Genomic DNA, 14319 nt, shown 5'->3' with positions numbered 1-14319 from the left:
CGGCGACTGGCGCGGCGCGCCAAGTCATTCGTCTTGCTGGGGGACGGGAAGGAGCTCTACCACCGCAGCCCCTCAGGCATCCTCCAGCGATGCATATCCATCGCCGAAGGTCAGGAGTTATTACAAGAAATACACTCGGGGGCTTGCGGTCACCACGCAGCACCTCGAGCCCTCGTTGGGAATGCCTTCCGACAAGGTTTTTACTCGCCAACCACGGTGGCCGATGCCACTAGGATTGTTACGCACCTGCCAAGGGTGTCAATTCTACGCGAAGCAGACCCACCTGCCCGCTCAGGCTCTGCAGACAATACCCCATCACCTGGCCATTTGCTGTGTAGGGTCTGGACCTCGTCGATCCCTTGCAGAAGGCGCCCGGGGGCTACACGCACCTGCTGGTCGCCATCGACAAATTCTCCAAGTGGATCGAGGTTCGACCCCTAAACAGCATCAGGTCTGAACAGGCGGTGGCGTTCTTCACCAACATCATCCATCGCTTTGGGGTCCCGAACTCCATCATCACCGACAACGGCACCCAGTTCACCGGCAGAAAGTTCCTGGACTTCTGCGAGGATCACCACATCCGGGTGGACTGGGCCGCCGTAGCTCACCCCATGACGAATGGGCAAGTAGAGCGTGCCAACGACATGATTCTGCAAGGACTCAAGCCGCGGATCTACAACGACCTCAACAAGTTCGGTAGGCGATGGATGAAGGAACTCCCCTCGGTGGTCTGGAGTCTAAGGACAAAGCCGAGCCGAGCCACGGGCTTCACGTCGTTCTTTCTAGTCTATGGGGCCGAGGCCATCTTGCCCACAGACTTAGAATACGGTTCCCCGAGGACGAGGGCGTACGACGACCAAAGCAATCGAACCAACCGAGAAGACTCACTGGACCAGCTGGAAAAGGCTCGGGACATGGCCTTACTACACTCGGCGCGGTATCAGCAGTCCCTGCGACGCTACCACGCCCGAGGGGTGCAGTCCCAAGACCTCCAGATGGGCGACTTGGTGCTTCGGCTACGACAAGACGCCCGAGGGCGTCACAAGCTCATGTCCCCTCCTGGGACAGCGAGAGAGCCCTCACCCACGGAGTGAAGACGACGCACCCGTGTTTCGTTCCTCGAACGGCTCGCGCACGCACAACGGCTGCCCCGCGAACCACTCGTCTCGTCGCATTAACTCTGTGGCAGGACAGGCGGCACCTTTGGCAGGCGAAGCAGGCGACGCTTCACCTCCGCCATAATGACCGCGTCAAAAAAGGTGCGCCACGTCGTTCGATTTTGTATCCTTTTCCTCCTCCTCTTTCTCTCTCTTGCCACAGGGACCGAGAAAGGGGATACTTCGAAAGGGATCCTTCTCCACGAAGGAAGCGGGCCCCGAGCCCTCCTACTGATCAGAGGTTCGAAGGCTGGCCCCTCGGAAGGTTTCGACAGCCGCCTCAGAGCACTCGGGCTCTGAGCCCTCCTACTGATCAGAGGTTCGAAGGCTGGCCCCTCGGAAGGGTTCGACAGCCGCCTCAGAGCACTCGGGCTCCGCGCCCACCACTGGTCAGAGGTTCGAAGGCTGGCCCCCTCGGAGGGGTTCGACAGCCGCCTCAAGCCACTCGGGCTCCGCGCCCACTACTGATCAGAGGTTCGTAGGCTGGCCCCGAAGGGTTCGACAGCCGCCTCAGAGCACGCAGAGCGAGGGATGACTCTGGGTACGTTCGATACACAACCAAGGCTCGGGCTACGCTCCCAAGGTACCCTAGGACATTTCCGAGACCAACGGGAGCGATTTTGTAACGGAATCCCATCAGAGGGAGGCATCGAGCCCTCGGACCCTATCAAACGGGACCGGGTCCAGCAAATCACCTGCAGGTACTTTTGGAGCGCGCCTCTGGGCCACTAGCCGACCCTTATCGAACGGGGCACGGGCGTCCACTCGGATCACCCGCTAGCAACTCACTGGAGACACCATGTTCGACGCCCTCCGAGGGCAACATGGCGCTTTCCCCCCTCCTCCTTGCGGAAAGGCGACGCAAGGGCGTATGAAAAAAGCCGAGTCTGTCCTTGACCGTCCTCTCGCTCTGTGCGGAGGCTCGGGGGCTGCTCTCGCAAACCCGGCTCCAGCCAAACCGTTGACAGCGTCAACATACCAGCCCGAGAACTTGGAACTCGACTATGCACCCGGGCTACGGCCAGTTCGCATGAGGGAACAACCAGACCAGCCGAAGCATCATGAAACGCGCTAAGACCTCAAAGGAGTCAAACCACTCCTCCGAGGCCTCGGGGGCTACACCCGGCGGGTGCGCTCGCGCGCACCCACCAGAATGAAACGCAACCGAGAAAGGTCGGTCCCCTTGCAAAAAAGTGCGACAAAAGCTTCCAAGCGAGTATCAACACTCCCTTCGAGGCTCGGGGGCTACTATCGGGGACCATAATTAGGGGTACCCCCAAGACTCCTAATCTCAGCTGGTAACCCCCATCAGCACAAAGCTGCAAAGGCCTGATGGGCGCGATTAAGGTCAAGGCTCAGTCCACTCAAGGGACACGTTCTCGCCTCGCCCGACCTCGGGCAAAGGCAGCCGACCCCGGAGGATTCACGTCTCGCCCGAGGGCCCCCTCAAGCGACAGACACACCTTCGGCTCGCCCGAGGCCCAGTCTTCGCAGAGAAGCATCCTTGGCCAGATCGCCACGCCAACCGACCGTATCGCAGGAGCATTTAATGCAAGGATCGCCTGACACCTTATCCTGACGCGCGCTCTTCAGTCGACAGAGCCGAAGTGATCGTAGTCACTTCGCCGCTCCACTGACCGACCTGACAAGAAAACAGCGCCGCCTGCGCCGCTCCGACTGCTGTGCCACTCGACAGAGTGAGGCTGACAGCAGCTAAGTCCAGCCTCGGGCGCCATAGGAAGCTCCGCCTCGCCCGACCCCAGGGCTCGGACTCAGCCTCGGCCTCGGAAGACGGACTCCGCCTCGCCCGACCCCAGGGCTCGGACTCAGCCTCGGCCTCGGAAGACGGTCTCCGCCTCGCCCGACCCAGGGCTCGAACTCAGCCTCGACATCGGAAGACGAACTCCGCCTCGCCCGACCCTAGGGCTCGGACTCAGCCTCGGCCTCGGAAGACGGTCTCCGCCTCGCCCGATCTCGGGCTCGGACCCGCCACGTCACAGGGAAGGCCATCATTACCCTTCCCCTAGCTAGCTCAGGCTACGGGGAACAAGACCAGCGTCCCATCTGGCTCGCCCCAGTAAACAAGTAATGATGGCACCCCGTGTGCTCCATGACGACGGCGGCTCTCAGCCCCTTACGGAAGCAAGGAGACGTCAGCAAGGATCCGACAGCCCCGACAGCTGTCCTTCCACAGGTCCCAAGCGCTCCTCCGACGACCACGACATCACATGAACAGGGTGCCAAAACCTCTCCGACTGCCACGATGGCATGTACTTAGGGCTCTAGCTCCTCTCTTCTAGACACGTTAGCACACTGCTACACCCCCCATTGTACACCTGGGCCCTCTCCTTACGCCTATAAAAGGAAGGTCTAGGGCTCTCATACGAGAAGGTTGGCCGTGCGGGAGAACGGGCTGCCGGATAGTCTCTCTCTCTCCCTCGCGGACGCTTGTAACCCCCTACTGCAAGCGCACCCGACCTGGGCGCAGGACAACACGGAGGCAGCGGGTTTCCCCTTTCGCTTGTCTCTTCCCCACTTCGTGCTCCATCTCGCGCTGACCCATCTGGGCTGGGACACGCGGCGACAATTTACTCGTCGGTCCAGGGACCCCCCGGGGTCGAAACGCCGGCAATATTGTTGTGAAGTTGGAAGAAAGAGACCCACGTGTCACGCATGCTCGCTTGCCCAGCGTGCACATGTGCATGACGAGATAGACGGTGTGGTGCTCTTGATCCTATATTACTAAAAACTTCTCCATGATCCCTCTATTTTGTAGTTAATTGCACTAAATCTCCATTGTCGTGGCTCCGCAAGCACATAGATGGAAAGAGCAGAGTCTTCAAAATGATTGTCATTTAAACAATCACCTTCTCGGGTGAACATGGACAATCACATTTTTTGGGAGTGTCTTCGACACGACTACTCGATCGAATATATCAAACGGTACGATTCTGCTACTCGTCTGCACTACATCGAGCGAGACGACTACCTCACCTAGCAAAATGACTGCACCACGGTATGCTAGCTATATCCAATCATTGATAATTATATTTGTCGGAGGGGGAAATCCTCCGGACGAGTGGCAAATTGCACCTGCCCTGGTCCTCTGATGAGGAGTAGGCTTAGGTGCTTGTCTCTCCTTCTAGATGGACACAAGAACACAAGGGTTTATAGTGGTTCGGACCGCTAGAGCGTAATATCCTACATCCACTATGAGTTGTATTGCTTTGAGTGTTTGAGAGCCAAAGGTCTGAGTATGAATCGACCTCCCCCGCTACAGAGCAAGTGCTCTCCCTTTTAAAATCCAAGGGAGGCGCATTACAAGGGAGTTCAAGCCCCAACAGGTGGGCCTAGAAGAGTTTACAATGTAGAACGGGAAATACCGGATAGAGCTGACAATGCTAGATCTTCCTGAGCGTCTATCCCTTCTCGGTCATCGCTCAGGCTCCTGACATCTTATCCTCCTTCTTAGTCTTACTCAGAGTACGTGTGCAGCCCCTGTTGTAGGTTGTGGCATAGCCTGGTACGCTGTCATGCATAGGTGTGTGCAATGTCGTCTCATCTCCTCCGCCCATCCCTTCATGCCTCAGTAACGCACGAACATAGTGGTAGTCATAATGAAAGTTGAAAGGTGCCCAAACGGCGCATTGGGTCAATGCTCTTGACTCGGTAACGTGAGGGTAACAATAAAATTCGCATGTTACAGGCCTGGCGCACCGCGTGCATTTAATGCCAGGGATACGCTACCTGTACTCCATGATGGTGAGCCTTATGTCAGAGGCTTTGATCAGGCATCGTCCGATGGCTTACGCCACGTGTCGGCATCGAACCTCTACATAGATAAGGGGCAGGCCCGCGAATAAGCAATGGCATGGCATTCCTAGGCCTTCTCTGACCGTGGGCTCGGACCGCACCTAAGGGGTCCAGGCTTCGGCCACCCTTTGTCTGGATATTTGGCGATACCGTACCTCACATGCCCTGAGGTCCGGGTGGTATTTTACCTGTCCGGAGCCATTTTGAAGGCTCGGAGCTGCAGAAGAAAGTGTTCTTCTCTAGGGCTTTGTATTCCCTTCGGACCCATTTGTCCGAGGGTTTGTTGGGCCCACAAAAAGGTTTGGGTCCTATCTACAGAATCCCAACCTCATGCAGCATCATAGTGCATGTAGCCTTCATGCCAGGTGGGTTGCTTGTCGGCATATGTTGTTGCTGCATAAGGCAAAGAAAGTGGTCTCCCCCTCATGCTTATCCAGTTTTGGGAAGCCAAGAGTTTACCTTTCCCATCCCCCGTCGTTAAGGCTCCCAAGAGGTTATCCTAGATGTGGGGGCTGCCTTTAGTCCAGGGAGCTACTCCCGAATGTGGTTTAAGAATAGTGCTTAGGAGTGTAAGGTATTCCGAGAGTGGCTTAGGAGTAGTGCTTAGCAGTGAGCCATCGAGATCTTAGCTTTGTCGTACTCATTCCATCGAATTATATAACTGGGTTTTTGCGAAGCGGAGTTTATGAGATCTGACCCTTAATTTTGAATGAGGCATAGGTCTTTCATGTACCTGGTCTATAAAATACTAGGTCAGCTATTCTAGGGCAGTGGGAGGTGTAGGCTTATGGTATGGGACTAGGCTAAGAGGCTACCTAGCTCCGGACCACCCGCGAGAATGTGGATTTTTTCCTTTAGACTAGTTATATAACACACATTTCATGGTAACAACAAAGTTGAGGACCTCAAGAGGGGGTTAGAAAGAGAAAGGGCTTGTTTGGTTCAGCTTTTTTCTGGCTAGCTTTTCTGAGAATCTGGCTGTGGGGAGAATCTGGCTGTGTAGAGAATCTGAGTATCATTAGGATTACGTGCGGAGGAAGATAAAGATATCCATAGGGCTCAGAATCTAGAAAGTGACGGATTCCTACTATTGCAATGACTCAACCACCCAAACGGATTTTATAGAAGCTGGCTGAAAAGCTGAGCGTTTGGCAGTCCGCAACAACTTTTGGTGGCTAGAAGCTGCAAGAAGTTGGGCATTGGACATGATTGATGGATCTAATTTCGCCGGGACTAGACTGAGAGTGAAACCCTTCTTTATTTTTCTAGACGTGTGGGATCTTGCATAGAGATCCCGAGGAGGTCTAAGTTTATGAGATTGGCTCTTATTGGGCTAGACCACATAGAGCACTAGAGATTGGGTTTATGCGAGTGACTGTCACTCCTAGTTTTAGGGGCAAAACCGAATGTATAGTGTATGTGTGCCAGAATCCATTTTTCACACATATGTTGACGTCACACGTGTAATATATCAAAATACAATGCAATAAAGGCGTAAAAGAGAGTATAATAACTTTATTACATCATCTAGACTTAAAAGTCTTAAACAGTATTATCATCAAAATATAACAGAAATATCATGGGCAATCTCCCACAGGAAGATGACCGGAGTGTCGCTAGACTCAGTACTCGTTAAAGTCTTCCTCATCATCTTCTGATAAAAAATTTAGCAAGGGGTGGGCTCAATTATGGTGGGGGCTCAGCAAATGGGAGGAATTATGCAAGGTTAATAAGGTAGGCTATGGTTAAGCGGTAAGCATTTTAGTTGGTTAATATTTTATTAGTAACACATGTCTTACTAACTAGGTATGTGCCCGTGCGTTGCCATGAAAGTTAAAATTTAATATAAAACATAGATACGTAATTGCAAGCATGACTATGATATATAAAATTTTATTTGAGTTTGCGTAATGCTAGTGCGTTGCAATGACACACAAATTATTCAATAAAATATTATAGCACAAGGATTACATAAAAACAAACAACACATTATCATTGACCTTAATCTCTCGCAAATTCTTTGTCAATAATTAATATAGAACTAAATTTGTACAAATCAAATTACACTACAATACGAATATAACAAAAATAAAGTCTAAGAAGTGATGACTAAGGGGGTGTTTGGTTTCTAGTTACTAATTTTTAATCCCGCCATTTTAGTCTCTAAAATTGCCAAATGCGAAAATTACAACAGAAATTTTAGTTTTCGTATTTATTAATTTAGGGACTAAAATATAATAAAATAGAGGAACTAAAAATCAGTCCCTATAAACGAAACACCCTATAAAGCTAAGCAAACTCCAAAGGCTAGTACATAAAACATAGTATATTTGGTTTCATTAAGCTTTAGATTACTACAGAAAGCAATTAAACTCATGGATAAATTATTTATCGAGTGTTTTTTATTGAGTGTTTTTATTTGACACTTGACAAAGAGCTTATTTATCGAGTGTTTGAAAAAACACTCAGCTAATCACTTGTACTCGGCGAAACCCGTTATCCGGTAGTGATGCTCCTCGGTTGTGGAGGATGGCACTTACTCATCATGATAACTGACATCGGAATTCTGGTGACTGTAATTTACCTAGCCCTCATCGTCTCCATCGATCCTAGATGCATATAGTAGGGCACCGACATTCATAATCTACAGCGACCCATAGCTAAAGGACTTCCTGATGGCTGAACACACAAACTCATCATCCTACACTCTGCCATCCAGATCATCATCAAGAGAGTCGGTGTCATAAGAAAACTCTGCAACAATAAATGTGAAAACAATACATCTCACTGTCGTCATAGTCTTGGTGACTCTTTCTGAACCTCCGTGTATGCACGGGATCTCTTACGACTTTTATATTTCTCAAGACCACCTTAATGATAGAAACCTAATCTTTTCCAGAAGGAACCGAGTCGGCAGAGGAAGGTGACAATGGGACAGCAATAAAACGCTGTGAAGCACCAGGTGACTGTTGAGATACTCTTACTTCTGCCAGGCTTAAAGTAAGCTGGAAAGAGAAAATAACACTAAATGCCACATAATGTAGTTATCTAACAAGAACCACAAGCCAAAATAAATCTTGATAGCCCAATACATGGAGCCATATATTTGATAAGAGGCATACATGGAGTGATGGGACCAGGTCTGTTGCACTGCTAGGCACAGACAATGGTAGGATTATCTAGCAGATGCATAATCTGCTAAGTTCAGTGAACAGTCCCCAGAACAAGTTTTCTCTTTGACATTTTACTTGATTCCTGGAGCAACAGAAAAATAAGAAAAAGTCAAGGTGGTTGAAATAAACTGCATTAAACTGCATAAATTTTTCCTAGCATAAGTTATTCAGATATATTTATTCCATCTATATGACTTGGTGGAACTACAAAACCTGCCAACTTCTGTCACATAAATGTATCTGCAAAACCGCTGACTTTACAAATATCTTACCATGTTAGAAGAATTGAAGAAAGTTAAAATAAATGACATGATTATGTTGGAAGCAAAGAAAGATCAATTGTAGTTACTTTGAAAGAAACACTAAATCATAAACCTTGCCTTACAAATTCGAAGAGATGCTGGTGACCCACGCGGAATAAGTGGGTTTCCTAGCCAACAAAATGTTTCCCCAAAGAACGAATCCATCAGGTGCCTACACAAAAATTCAAGTGCATGTTCGAACTTAGCGTGCAAAGATATGCTCATTTTGGTAAGTGTGACTCAGATAATGGAAAAGTACATAAGCATCACTTCCAGTCTTCAACCATTACACAATTTGTTACAGTACAGGATGGGCCACCTACACATTTTATGAAATAACATTAAGGGGTGTTTGGTTTCTATGGACTAATTTTTAGCCCCTCCATTTTATTCCACTAATGTGGTGGGCCTTGGAAAAACACAAAGTAGCAACAAAGTACATTAATCTCATTAAAGATATGTACACTAATGTTGTGACAAGTGTCCGAACAAGTGATGGGGACACCGATGACTTTCCAATTAACATAGGACTACATCAAGGGTCGGCTTTGAGCCCTTATCTTTTCGCTTTGGTGATAGATGAGGTCACAAGGGACATACAAGGAGATATACCGTGGTGTATGCTTTTTGCCGATGATGTGGTACTTATTGAGGAGAGTAGGAGCGGTGTTTCGCAAAAGTTGGAATTGTGGAGGCAGACGCTGGAAGCAAAAGGTTTTAGGCTTAGTAGGTCTAAAACGGAATATATGAAGTGTGATTTCAGTGCCATGGGGTATGAAGATGGCGATGTTAGTCTTGATGGGCAAGTGGTACCCAAAAAAGACACTTTTCGTTACTTAGGATCAATGCTTCAGAAGGATGGAGACATCGATGAGGATGTCAGTCATAGAATTAAAGCTGGATGGTTGAAGTGGCGGCAAGCGGCGGGTGTCTTATGCGACCCCCGGGTGCCACACAAACTAAAAGGCAAATTCTACAGGACAGCAATCCGGCCGGCTATGTTGTATGGAGCAGAATGTTGGCCCACTAAAAGACGACATGTCCAACAACTATGCGTGGCAGAGATGCGTATGTTGCGCTGGATATGTGGCCACACAAGGAGAGACCGAGTCCGGAATGATGATATACGAGAGAGGGTAGGAGTGGCGCCAATTGAGGAGAAGCTTATGCAACATCGTTTGAGATGGTTTGGACATATCCAACGAAGATCTGAGGAGGCACCAGTGCATATCGGAATAATTAGGCGTCCCGAGAATGTGAAGAGAGGTAGAGGTCGACCAACCTTGACGTGGACAGAGGCTGTGAAGAGGGACCTGAAGGAGTGGAATATTGATAAAGAGCTCGCCGTGGATAGGAAGGGGTGGAAGTGTGCGATTCACGTGCCAGAACCTTGATTTATAGTTTTCGCTTTTCCTCTTTAATCGTTTGACCTTTTCTTGTGCCCATTTAGATCTTGCTGGTTCTTGTGGGTTTTATCTCTTTTATGTGTTTCCCCGTTTCATCGTTTTTCGGTTCTCCTTTGCCTTTGTTTCCCCTTTTTCTCTTTGGGGGTTGAGCTCTGAGGTTTTCATACGGGGTTTCATCTCTAGCCTACCCCAACGTGCTTGGGAAAAAAAGGCTTTGTTGTTGTTGTTGTTGTATTTTATTCCATTTTAGTCTCTAAATTGCCAATTACGAAAACTAAAATAGAGTTTTAGTTTACATATTTATCAATTTGGGAACTAAAATAGAATAAAATGGAGGGACTAAAAATTAGTAGAAACCAAACACCCCTAAGAGGTTTACTAACACTCACCACGGAGAGGGGTGGCAATAGCATGGTGTTTCCTGTGCAAATAACTTCTTCTGCAAATAGCTTCTTCTATGATTTGCTAGATGCCATGTGTATTGACTGCACCTTAAAAAGCAAAGTCACTATCAAAGCCATTGTGATGAGCTGATCAACATATAAAACAAAACAATGGGTTATTGAAAGAACCATTTTGTCCATCCCAAAATTCTTTGGTTAAAACGAAGTTAGGGTTGACTAAATCATAGTAAAAATTATCAACATGTAGAACACTAAATTAGTATCGCTATACCAATTATAAAATAACTTTTTACAATGTACTTGTGTAGATATTTTTCGTATAAACCTGGTCAAAACTAAAACAGTTTGACTCAAACCTAGGAGTACCTATATTTTGGGACAGAGGTATGTTTTATGGTCCATCTCAATGTTGAACTTAGTAAAAGATAAAATTGGATGACTGGCATTACTGAAATACCTAAAGCACAAACAACGTTTATGCAAATTAGAAAGTAAGACTTATTCAGTTTTAAAATATCAACATTTGCATGTCTTTGTTTTTGACTCGCTCCCACATATGTGAACCGCTATATCTTTAAAGACTGTGTGCTGCAGTGCATCAAAATCCTGGATCTGCTGCCTGAAAAAAAAACAATTTTCACATTGGAAGGAAGCTATTTGCAACACACTATCTGTAATTGCAACCAATTTCATTAATTTGCCTTCTATACTAGTCTACCATTGAAGTGCCAGGCCATATAAAAGGTCAAAAAAGCTTACAAATATTCAATGGTTGGTTGTCGCCGTTCATAGAGACTTCATTGTAGAAGGCACGGTCCGCCAGCCTACCAGAAAACGAACACACTTGACACCACGCGGAGGTCAGGAACGACTGCGGCTAGGGTTTCGAGAATGACGTAGGGTCGGGGCTCACCACAGACGTCGAGCAGCTGCACGGCATACCGAGTGTTGGCGTCATGTGGCGGGTTGCACCCATCGTGGTCATCGTAGAAGGCGCGGGCCACCAACCTCACCAGTCTGCTAGAAAACCAACCCACCCAATCCCGCGCGGAGGTGCCAAGCTTTCAAGAATGAAGTAGGGTCGGGGCTCACCACGACTGCCGTCGTGCCAGGAGGAGAGCGCAGAGGCCCCAACAACGAGCGTGGCGATCTCCTTGCACCGCAGGCCCACGATAGTGTCGCAACGAAGGAGATTCGTGCGAGCGGGACGGTGGAGGAAGGAGGGCGAGGTCGTTGATGGAGCGGCGGCTGTCATGGTGGGGCATCACGTGCGGGACAGGGAGGAGGGGGCACTGAGGCGAGGGCATGGAAGAAGACGTGGGATGGATACAGAGGCAGGGGCAGGGGCGGGGGCGGGGGCGGGCGGATCGTAGGCATGGCCGGGGAGGCGAGGCGAGGTGAGGTGTGGGCGGCCGATTGACTCACGCATTTGCAGGGTGGAGGCGGGTGTCTTGGTGGGGCCAGCATGTCAGTGAGAGATGGGCGGGGGCATGGCCGCGCCGGGGCGCCCACGGTCCATTCTTAATTAGTAGTAGGATAGGATTGTAGGTGTATCCCAAAACCCAATTAATCATGAGCGTATGATTATACATAAAAACACTTAAGTGAAACCACTTAAGCAAACCACTTAAAAATCACGGGATCACGATTTATTCTACATCTTTAAGTTCACTTATCATGTGAGGGTCTAGGTTGCTCTTAACCGTGAGCACGACTGACATATCAGTTTTACACTCTACAGAGTTGGTACAACTTTACCCACAAGCTGTGTATCCCTAGCCTGGGTTGTACAGACCCTTAAACATTGCTGGGGTGAATGGCTAGGGATCCACTATGAGTCTTTTACAAAATATTCTTAGTACAAAGCCACCCGCTAAGGTTTCCACGTCAGTATTGGTGACCCTCTGGGCGAGATACCTTAGCTAAGACTACCACCCCATGTTAATGTGAGCTGCCACCAAACCACTGTTGCCTACTCTTGCCCATCTTTCAGGTATGGTTGCTAGCACTAAGTCTATAAAGCTATTTACCAAAGCCAGAGCCATGATGGCGCTTGTGGTTGCACTGTTTTTCTGGGTGGTCACTCTATGTTTCATTTAATACAATACGATCTTGTTTAATCATCGGATTAACATCAATGGTATAAATTTCTTCTCCGGAACAATAATATCTTTAAAAGAGCGACATCATAATGATAAAGTCAAGCAATAGCATACTTACTAAGAACAGTATTCATCCCAGGTTAATCAAGGAATAAGGTTGGTGTTTCTATGTAATCCTATTTAGGCAAACCCATCAAATTATTCACAAATCCAAAAGTAAATCTTATTGAATGTGTTATTTGGGTACAATAAAAAATACAGAGGGAGAATACACTTGCCTTGATCAAAATCATCCTGTGGATCATCCTCAAACGTATTCAGATCCTATACCACACAGTCAGCTTCTAATAGCGTGGCACAATCGCACATACAAGGGAAAACATTCACCAGTAAATAAATATATATCATTTCACAGTTGAAGCATCCATCATATAATAAAATATACCTTTAAATAAATCATATTTATAAAAAGAAAACATCCAAATGCAAAACGTGATTTGTAACTACAATATAAATCTTAATTATATTGGTAATCCTATCATTTGCCATGACATATAATACTAATTATTTTGTTTCGATATTTCACTAGGGAAAACTTATATGGCAAACCGACTATGGACAAGCATACCATATAAATTCATTTATAAAAACCTAGGTATAACGTTAAACTAACTTTATGGCTAAATTATCTAACTAATATTTTATTCCTATTGGAAGGCATGTGAGTGACATTTTCTTTTATCTTTTATTTGCAAAACCATATTAAAATACTACAACTTCATATATATATGGCACATAACTCCTAGTTCATTAATATAATTATATTAAATTATCATTTGGACTATAGTAAACATGACAGTGGCTATTTCAACATTAACAGTGACCCTACTATTTTTAGTAAATAAGAAATATGCATATGAACATATGTCCTGATTATAAATCTAAACCACTTTAAAAGCCAAAGTAATAATTCATCCACTGTTTTTTGTACATGAAAATGTGGTATACTCTATTCATTTATTCTTTATTCCAAACAACCATCTCTTAAATAAATTTTGAATGAATATAATCAAATTAACATACACAATGTGACAGATAATAAAAACAATAGTCCATCACATACACTTGATACTAATCGCTCTACATTCTCATGATTTCGATTTCACAATATATACAGATTTAAACAACAAATTGTTGCAGAAAATCTTAAACTAAATTAAACATAGTTTTGAAAATAGAACAAAATTTGTGTCATCTTCAACCTTGCTTCACTAGTTCTTGCGTAGGGAGGTTGGCGAGTAGGGAGAGGGGTTGGTCGGCGGTCGGCAAGCAGGAGCAGAGGGTCGGCCGGGCGCTGAAGGGGGGTCGACGAGCGGTCAGCGGAGCTCCGATCGACGGTGGCGGCTCCAGCGGCGGGCAGGGCATCGCCGACGGCATGCTCCGATGAGAGAGAGAGAGGAGAAGGTGTGGGAATGGGTGAGCTCGAAGGCATGGGAACCGACTCCATGGGGCTCGATGCCGGGATTTATAGGGAGAAGGGAGAGTGGGAGAGAGCGTCGGGGAGGGAGAGGGCCGGCGGTGGCGCCATCAACGCCATAATGGCGGTGGCCATGGTGGAGGGAGAGTGGGGGGAGAGGAAGAGGAGAGAGCGGCGGTTTCCAGTCCTTGGAGGTGAGCGGTCGCGGGCGTGGAGGCGTGGGATCGAGAGCGGAAGCCGAGGGGCCGACTGTCGCGGCAGGCAGAGCGGCGACGTGGTTGCGGCTAAGTGAGTGCCCGCGCGAGCAGAGGAAGGGGAAGGGGTGAGATAGTGGGGGCCAGGGTGAGGCCCACCTGTAAGAGAGAGGGGGAGGGGAGATGAGGGGGAGGCACGACGGCTAGGCCCTTGGTGGGCTGAATTCGGCCGGCTGATTAGGGTTTCAAAAATTTTAATAAGTTATCCATTAAATATATAAAAAATATATT

The 14319-nt window shown here is 47.7% G+C and overlaps 1 long non-coding RNA gene across 1 annotated transcript; it reads right to left on the bottom strand.

The window, feature by feature from the left end:
• Positions 1–7354: 7354 nt before the first annotated feature.
• Positions 7355–11571, bottom strand: LOC103627923 (uncharacterized). The gene is made up of 3 exons (XR_002748292.2): positions 10241–11571; positions 8093–8617; positions 7355–7975 (listed from the first exon to the last, which is right to left on the bottom strand). It is a non-coding gene; the product is annotated as an uncharacterized lncRNA (long non-coding RNA).
• Positions 11572–14319: the final 2748 nt, after the last annotated feature.

Source organism: Zea mays, chromosome 5 (assembly GCF_902167145.1).
Source record: "Zea mays cultivar B73 chromosome 5, Zm-B73-REFERENCE-NAM-5.0, whole genome shotgun sequence".
NCBI classification, from domain to species: domain Eukaryota; kingdom Viridiplantae; phylum Streptophyta; class Magnoliopsida; order Poales; family Poaceae; genus Zea; species Zea mays.
Note: the sequence above shows the minus strand (reverse complement) of the source record. Positions and strands in the feature narration are given on the sequence as shown.